Here is a 10,166-nt window from a genome sequence, read left to right on the forward strand (position 1 = left end):
TCCGCGTCTTCCTAGGATGTTTTAAGAAGGACCTTCTCTCGCTGGAATCAGGACTCAATGACAGCTTTGCAACTTCTACGTTCACAAACGCCCTCGTAGATGACTCCGACCTAGCAGGGTCCCTCATGCGCAACAAGCCAGAAACCTTAGACGACCTGTATCATAGAGTCGACAAGTATATCAAGTATGAAGAATGGATGGCCCAGCGCAAAGGCAAAGAGGTCCTCGCAGTTAACAACGAGCGAGACCCCCAAGGAAAGTAATCAATATTCAGGTAACAACAACAACAACAACAACAACAACAACAAGAGAGATCCAGCTCCAACAAGCCTTCATACACAAAGAGGGAATTCTCCAACTTCTCTAGGACGCCGAGTCAGATCTTAAAAAATATATATACATCACCATACTTCAAACCCAATATCAACAAGGTAATCGCCATACCAGAATGTCGATACTACCATTTCCACAAGCTCCACCACCATGACACCAATGATTGTTAGAGCCTCAAGCACTAACTCTAAGACTTAGTGGAGGATGACAAATTGAAAGAGTTCCTGCCAGAAAGCGCCTAAGGCACAAGCTGGATGCCAAATGCCACAGAAGCAGGAGCAGAACAGCCCGACGATCTAAATCTCTAGGTCGGTCGAGGCACAACAGGAGACAGCACTCCTCCGACCACGATGAGGAGAAAGTAATCAACATGATTACAGACATATCAAATGACGAAACCTCAGGTCGGGAGAAACGTAAAAGAGTAGGAGCGCTTCAAAAAATCTACCACCTCTCACACAAAATCGAGATGATTAATCCCACCAACCCTCAAACAACAACAGCAATTTCATTCACCGAAGATGATCTAGATAAGGTGTGCCTACCACACAATGATGCCCTAGTAGTGCACGTCAAAATCAACGGGTGGACAGTCAAAAGAGTCCTCATCGATCCAGGCAGCTCGTGCGACATACTTTTCTATCAAACTTACAAAGATATGCACCTGCCAGACTCGGTGATGATAGAATCAAATGCACCGCTCTATGGGTTCAACGGAGATCGCACAGATGCCATTGGAGATGTCATCTTGCCAGTCTCCATTGGAGAAAAGGAAGACATGGTTAAAACTTTAACACGATTCAGCGTGATCGATGTCAAGTCGTCCTACACTGCCATTCTAGGACGCCGATAAATTCACAAGATCCAAGCAATCCCATCAACCCTACACCTGGTCTTGCGATTTCCCGGCCCCCGAGGCATCATGGAGCTCAGAAGCAACCAACTAGAAGCCCACCGGTGCAATCACGTCAGCACAACGATCTCACCCAAGCCTCAGGTCATCGAAGACAAAGACGCCCCAAAGAAGCAAGATCCTCAAACTTCCAACCCTACAGCAACTGCAGCAGACAAGCTCAAAGGGAAACAAGCTTAAATAGAACCAGGAGAAAAAGTCAATTTGGGCTCAGATGAAGACCCAAAGTTTGTCTATGTAGGGGCTGATTTAGACCCCAAGCTCAATGAGCAACTTGTCAAATTTCTATTTCTCAATAAAGATGTTTTTGTTTGGTCGTATATCGATATGCCAGGAATCGACCCTCAGGTCGCTTGCCACAAGTTAAATATAGATCCAACAGTCAAACCTGTCAAACAACGACCTAGGAAACTAGCACTCCAATTTCAAAAAGTCATCAATGAAGAGATAGAAAAGCTCAAGAATGTTGGATTCATTAGAGAAGTTGAGTACCTGACCTGACTAGGCAACATTGTCGCCGTTCCAAAGAAGAATGGTCAGGTACGACTTTGCATAGATTTCACCAATGTCAACAAGCACTGCCCAAAGGACAGCTTCCCCCTACCAAGGATCGACATACTGGTAGATCACACATGCGACCATGAACTGTTATCATTCATGGACGCATACAGTGGATACAACCAAATACCGCTTGCAGAAGAAGACTAGTAAAAGACATCCTTCGTAACCGAGCAAGGAACGTTCTGTTACAATGTCCTACCATTCGGCTTGAAGAACGTGGGTGTAACCATACCAAAGACTGGTCACCAAAATGTTCAAAGACTTGCTAGGAGACACTATGGAGGTCTACATAGACGACATGGTGGTCAAAAGCGAAAAGGCAGGCGATCACATCTCCTACCTACAAGAAGCCTTTGAACGACTTTGCCAAAACAAGATGAAACTCAACCCAGGAAAATACGTATTCGGAGTAGCCTTGGGAAGATTCTTAGGTTACCTTGTGTCACAAAGGCGCATCGAAGCAAATCCAGAACAAATACGAGCTCTCCTTGAGATGCCATCACCAACCACAAAGTAATAAATTTACAAGTTATCAGGCATGGTTTCAGCACTCAACAGATTCATCTCACGAGCATCTGACAAATGCAGACCATTTTTGCAAATACTCAAAAAAGGTGCAACATTCACATGGACAGACGAGTGCCACAAAGCCTTCACCAACCTGAAAGCTTACTTATCAACGCCGCCCGTCTTGTCAAAACCAGAGGAAGGAGAAACACTGGGGCTTTACCTTGCAACAACCAACTTTGCAATCAGCTCAGTTTTTTTTCGCGAACACGAAAAAGTTGAAAAGCAGCCTACTTCACCAGCAAGACGTTGCTAGATTCAGAAAAACACTACTCTTCGATGGAAAAAGCAATGCTCTCTTTACCCTATTCAGCTTGGAAGTTCCGACCTTACTTCCAATCTCACAACATTAAGGTAATCACCGATGTACCTCAAGCAATGAGTTCCAGCAACAAAACAGCTCGAATGGCCAAGTGGGCTGAAGAGCTCGGAGAGCACCACGTAGAGTTCTTTCCCAGAATGTCTCACAAAGGACTGGTCATTGCTAATTTCCTTGCGGACTTCCCCGTTGAGGACACCAATTGGGAACCTGAGCCCATCACTTCACTCCATCAGCCAGCCAACCAAGACACATGGCACCTCTATGTAGATGGGGCGTGCAACAACAGCAGTAGTGGACTGAGGGCTGTGTTAACATCACCAAAAGGCACCCAACTACAAAAATCAATCAAGATCGATTTCGCAACGTCCAACAACGAAGCGAAATACGAAGCATTGATCATAGGCCTCCGCATGGCACAACAGCTACAAGTCCCAAAACTTAAAGCTTACAACGACTCCCAGCTAATTATCAAACAGATCACCAAAGAATATGTCACGAATGGAGCAAACTTGGAAAAATACACTCAGGTCGTCAATGACCTCATCAGATTGTTCAAAATGTTCTCATTGAAGCATATTTCCAGGGAAGATAACAGACATGCAGACAGTCTAGCTTTCTTAGCCTCAAAGACAAAAGAGGTTTGCCCTAGCACAATCTACATTGACATCCTGGAAAGGCCAGCGATACCGTACCGAAAAGAAAGTGTCAACAAAACTTCACCGACTTTTTCATCCTCATCCGAAGAAATCACTCAATCTTGGATAGGCCCATTCCTGAAATACATTTTACAGTGTGAGCTGCTGGCTGAGGCAAATAATGCTCGTGCAATATAATTTCGAACTCCAAGATACACAGTAATTAGTGGACGATTATTCCGCAAATTTGCAGGAGGGCCCCACCTAATGTGCATAACTCCACGCGAAGGCCAACTCATTTTCGACGAAATACACAAAGGTGAATGCGGCTACCATGCAGGAGCAAGATCCCTGGCACATAAAGCAATAGCCCAAGGGTGTTATTGGCCAGACATGCATATCGAGGCAAAAAGGTACGTTTTTAAATATCTCCAATGTCAAACATTTGGCCACAACCACTTAAGTCCAGCAAGGGAGTTGATAAATATTGCAAGCCCATGGCCTTTCCACATGTAGGGGCTAGACATCATGGGACCATTCATCCCACAAAAGAAAACAGGGCTCAAATACGTCCTGGCAGCCACAGATTACTTAACCAAGTGGGTCAAAGCAATCCCACTAGTCCAAGTCAAGGAGGTCAACGTCATCAACTTTATATGGACTAATATCATCACAAGATTTGGTCTACCGCACACCCTTGTCATGGACAACAGAACCCAATTTGCCGGCACATAAGTCAAGGCCTTTCTACAAAAATGGTGTATCACTCAAGCATTTTCCATACCTAGATATGCACAAAGCAATGGCCAAGCAAAGGCCACAAACAAGGTTATCAAAAAAAACCTCCAAAAGAAGTTGGAGAGCAAGAAAAGCCAATGGCCAGAGCAGCTCGAGAACATTCTATGGGTATACAGAACAACAGTCAGAGCCAATACAAATGAGTCTCCTTTCACATTTTGCTTCAGAACAGAAGCAGTAATACCATCAGAACTCACACTTACAACCATACGTTCTGACATTATCGAGTCAGGAGACAATGACAGGATCTTGGCAAAAAAAGTTGATCTCCTAGAGGAACAAAGAGAAACAGCTGCAATATTGATAAAACATAAAAATGATAGTTTACCTACGAAATGAACAATAAAACTCAAAACGTAAGTAAACTAAAACTTATTACGTGCTTAGGTTTATCAAGTTTTCTACTCTCAATTCTATCGAAATAGAGTGGAGTAACAAATTTGTTCCACTCCTAGTTCTTTAACATGGAATGTTTTCTAGTCTAATTAATTGGTCTTAAGTCTAATGAGAGATTTACGAGGGGAATTCTATACTACGAGGTGAATTCAATTAACAAGTTACGAATAACGAAATGATAGAATGCTAAGGGGGTTGAATCTAGATAAAGAATTAAAGGGAATTGAATCCACCTTAACTCGACTTAATCCTACTAACAAAGACTCGTCGTGATCCAAATTGAATGCTTAGCATATCAAAATAGTAATTCTAATCCCTAATTATACATGACATTTCTACCAATTCATAACTAGCATGTGAGTGATTAAATCCATTCTCATGGTGAATGAATCGTTTCTAGAGTGGAATAATTATCACGACGATTTCTAAGTTTAATAAGGATCAAGCGTCATCAAGGCTTCTTCAACCCCTCTAATGGAGGTTTAGTCTTGATTCATACTACTATCATTTCCCATTGATTTAAAACTAGACATCATATAAAAATTCTATCTTTATGCAACTTATCTAAACAATAATTGAAATCTTAGGTAATAACTAGGAAATGAATAACAAGTAATAAAAGAATTTAGATCTAAACAATGGTAAATGACAAAAATCGAAATTGACAAACTAACTATTTTATTTATCAAACTAATAAAGAACAATGATTCTAAGAGTTTAATCTAAAACAAGAATTGAATTTAAACTAAACTTAATTTTTATTTAATGAAAACTAGATCTAGAATTATCTATAGTTTTAGGTCTAACTAGCTACCATTAACAAAGAGCTAAGCTTTGGTTTTTATATGTTCAGATCCAAAAATTGTGCATGGGCTTGGATCCATGTTTTGGGCCAGAGAATCAGGCCCAAAACCCAATACTTTCAGTCCAAAAAGGCCTCTTCAGCTGCAGTTGGCTTCGACAGACTTTTCGTCCACTTTTGCTCTTCTGATTGGGCCAAGTCTTGGACCATTGGAAAGCTCTTTCAGAGCCGGTCGTTTTGACATAAGGTAGGCCCAATTCCGAGGTCTGAGTCCAATGATATGGTCTTCGAAAGTTCTGTTGATTTTGTGTGCTGTTTCTGCTCGCATTGACTTTGACTTTTCAGCTTTGACCGGGCTTTAGAAAGGTTTTGTCTTCTTGAATCTTGGCCTTTAATCACAGAACTCCTTAGCAACCAACTATTGGTCCTTTATCTCATCAAAGTGGCACATTTCTGCACATAATTGACTTTGAAGCCTGAAACGCATAAAAACACGTAATTAGTATTAACTCTTAATTATTACTCACATAATTGGTCTAAAAGTATGACTATTACAGGGTTAAAACTACAGTTTTGGGCTCTTATCAAACCACCCCAAACAGCATTTTGCTTGTCCTCAAGCAAATATGAGAAATTAGAATAAGTGACCAAAATGGAGTTCTAACTACTCTCGTTTACTGAGTCGCGATTGCATTGACCATATACAACAAGGCCTTTAAACCACTAGGAATTCCCTGAGTGGACGAAGTTATAGCCTCGTGAGAGTTTTTTCCAAAGGTACTCACAAACTTCATCTATACTACAACGACTAAGAAATAAAACTATTGTTTCCTCATTCATGTCTCAACTATCTATTTTTCTCACTAGCAAATGAATAAGAATAACCAAGTCAAAAACCTAAACTAATATATGCATAATAATCAATCATCTATGACACAAATATATATACTATGAGTAATACTATGAAATGCCTAGCAGGTTCGTTTATGAAAACTCGGAATAGCGTCCTTAAGTAGGTTCTCACATAAATGTCGAGACAAAACCACTCGATTTTTCCACTCAAGTTTTATTTACTCCAAATGTGCGGTGGGCACACTTTTACCTTACAATCTCAATGACAAACAAGGAAGCCGGAGTCGATCAAACACATCTGCCACTTACTATCACACTAACCTATTCCTAATTGAGCTAGAGGTCTTTATTAGGTGTTGTGGGGATTAGGAGATGGTTTAAGAAGGAAGGAAATGGATATTCAAAAGGACAAGTCTGAGATAATAGAGTCTTCATATTATGTAACTTAGAGAAAGCCTTGTTATTTTTTTTTTTCTCTACTTTGTTTCCATCCTTAGCCATATTTTTCTTTGTCTTTTCTTTGGCTTTTGACTCCCTTTTATTCTATTTTTGGAGTTTTTATTTACTTCTATTTTTCTTTTTCTTTTCCTTGGATGGAAACTTCTTTTTTTTTTTTTTTTTTTTCTGAAGCAACTAACTAATTTTTGTTTACCGCGTGTTTTTTCTCTTCTTTTTCACTCATTCTATTCTCTCAGACTTATTCTAGATTGGGTAAGTTGAATTTTTATTTTGTTTTGTTTTTGTAATAGGGTAAAGGAATTGTGGTTTATGGAAGGCTAAAGAAAGGCTCGAGGGGCTTACTAGCGAAAAATAATTCATAGGTTTGAATATTTGGCTATATCGATCCAAAGAGGGCCTAAATTCTCGCTTTAGGATATGACATAGTGATCAAGCAAGTGGACGTGTGATTTCTCTATCCGATTTTACTTCTCCCTTTGTCATTTCTCAAATGTTTCGGCCATATAATGCTTTAGGCTATATTCTCACAGGATTTGTAGAATAAGTACTCTAGCCTAGATTTCGAAACTTATCGCTAACAATCATAGATACTCATGTAATATATTTATAGATAGATGCAAAGATTATTACCTACATATTAACTTAAGTTTCTAACAATTATTCGATGCAAAAAAGCTACGGAGACTTCTAGATTGTTAAGAGCATAGAGAAAGAAAACAATACCAATATTCCTAAGTGTATAGCATAAACTTATTTATTTATATTTTTGAAATTTTTAACTTGAAAACAAATGCATATTATACATATCTATATCTTAACAGATGCCTTAATTACACGTGTTTCTATGCCCCCCAAACAAGAAGCATGGTTTGTCCTCAAAGCATTTAAATAAAGAGGGTAGAAAAATACCATGGAAACGCGTGAAATTCTAGAACATCTGCAAAACAAGGTTAGAACATACTAATATAGGAAATAAAAAAAAACTGACATAACTCTTTAAGAGTTCCACCCATTATGGGGTTAACAGAATTAAATTGCTTGGGACATAAGCAGACAATAACTAAACTAAAAACTTACATTATATCCCGCTTACACATCCTCCTCCTCATCAAAGAGATAAGGTTCCTTCGCATCCTGCCAGGCCATTATTACTTGCCAAGCTTGCCGCCATTTATCATCTACTAATGCTAACCTGTTAAGTGTTATTATGTCTGATGGGATGTAATGGGCGACCAAATGAGGTCGCACCATCCATCCCTATCATAATTCGCGAATGAGTGAACCACCCATTTGTGGGTCTCATGACTTCAACCCTTTTCCAATCTGTGTGAATTGGGCCGCGTATCTGGTAAACAACTACGCATGATGCGGCTTACCAAAACAGGCATAAGAAGATACTTACGCCTCATGCTTTGGGCTCTCTTAAGACTAGCGACTAAAACTCGGGGAATGTCATATCGGCGACGTCCCTCAGCCAAAGCGAGGAAAATGTCACCAGCAGTACTGTTTGTAGAAGTGAACTGCCATTCTCCCAAAATATTCATCAGGATGAATAACATGGTGGTGCCTACATTTAGGGACAAGCTACCAAGGGCAATGCTATATCGCCCCTGGTCCATTACTCGAAATACCCCTCCCCCATAATACTCATGGAAATATGTATAATCATAAAGGTATGCATTATTGGTCATATATCCCCATGTGTGAACAGGATCAGGTATTGGTAATCCACGAAACTAAAGCGACCACATTTTTATTGAATTCTAGTGTCGGTGTCATCGACTCACTGACGGAGAATTCTTGTTCTCCCATCTAATTACAATAGAATCTAACGCGTTAGTCGTAGAAATAAGCGATAAGCTATGATGAATATGAATCGTCATCACTTACCAGTAGATGGCGCCATCCTAACTGCAGGATCCTGTTTCGGAACTAATGTCCATAGGTCTCGGTTCCCAACACGTCTTCGAAAGACTGTTCAGGTATGACTATAGGAGATGTCATCTCAACTACTCTTTTGAACACCTCCAAAAATCCTGGAACAACCCTCAGAAAATTGGAAATTTTCGTGTTTACTTGAGGCGGGGCACGTGCGCAACTTCCACTTGGCGCAGTGCGCTTAGGTGTTTTGGAGTTACACGTTGTTTGATGCCAAATCGCTATTTCAGTGTTTTAGGAGTTACATTGTTTGAGCCGAAGTCGCCAAAACTTGCTGCGTGGTCGCTCGAGTAAAATTTCGGCGACAATGTCTAGGGCGAAGATGCTTTCGTAAATCTTGAAGCGAAGTTTAAGAGGAAAAAGAAGGAAAAGCTTAGAGTGAAAGGTGAGGGATGATGGTGGGGTGTAGTGTGGTTTGTGAGTGTAGAATGAAGGGAGTTTAAATAGGTTCTGAGCTTCCAAAACGAATCAGCAAGTTGCCAAATTGTTTAAGGCAATTTCCGAAAATGGAAAATTTCCAAACCCGAAAACGGAAACAAACCATATTTTTGATTTTATAACAATCCTGGTATCTTTTATACTGGATTTAGAATAGTAACTTCTAAACTCTCCTAGGTTTCATGCTACCACCACACATAATCATAGATATGCCGATATCGGCCAAATTCTCAACTTTTACTCCAAGACAACCTTACAGAAGATGATCATATAACGAATTATGCTCGGTATAAATATTACCACCCCCAAACAATTCGAAAGGTGGGATTAATGATAAAACACGCATGACTCGAAAATAACCAATTATATTAAAACTAAACTTAAATCCAAACAACATAAAACAAACACATTAATATTTAAATTTAACAACTGAATTAAAATCCAACTAATAAAACAATAAAAACAATGAAATAACAACGAACACAAACTGATGGTGAACACCTAGCCATGTGATGAAGATGGACCCTGAGATGGAGATTGGTCCTGGGATGAAGAATGGCTTGAGCCATCTGTCCTTCGACGACGACGCTCATGCCTCTCAGACTTGTCTGAGCCAGAATCCTCCAAGGTTGGCATGCGACGTAGCATCTCTATTTGAAGCAAGCGCTGTGCTTCCATCTCGACCTTTAGTACTATATAGTGGTCCTTTTTGGCGCCGGTGCATAGTCTCCATGTTAGACAAGATATCTTCCCGACCCTTTCGAAGCATTTCAACTCTCGTCCAAGGTTCGTTTTTTTGTTTATTTCGAACTACAATCTGTCTATCTCTCAAATATCTTCACAAATACCATAAACGCTTGGCGCAAGCGGTTTGCAATACTTGCATGCGTTCTAAATTAGAACTACAACTATCTAATACATCGTCATCCGGACATGTCATATCCTCCCTTTCATCCTCGACTCAACCACATTTCCTTCGCATAACGGCCAAGTCTCTTGGATGCAATCCAGATAGATACTTGCATTAGAATGCAATTTGATCTTAATAGGAGCAGATTTTGCGACAAATCTAAATGAGAGCATGATCTTAGTGATCAATACGGGAAGAGGCGCCATGCTCTTTCCCACTCCTCTAATCACATTAAAAATTAA

Source organism: Coptis chinensis, chromosome 4 (assembly GCF_015680905.1).
Source record: "Coptis chinensis isolate HL-2020 chromosome 4, ASM1568090v1, whole genome shotgun sequence".
Classification (NCBI taxonomy): domain Eukaryota; kingdom Viridiplantae; phylum Streptophyta; class Magnoliopsida; order Ranunculales; family Ranunculaceae; genus Coptis; species Coptis chinensis.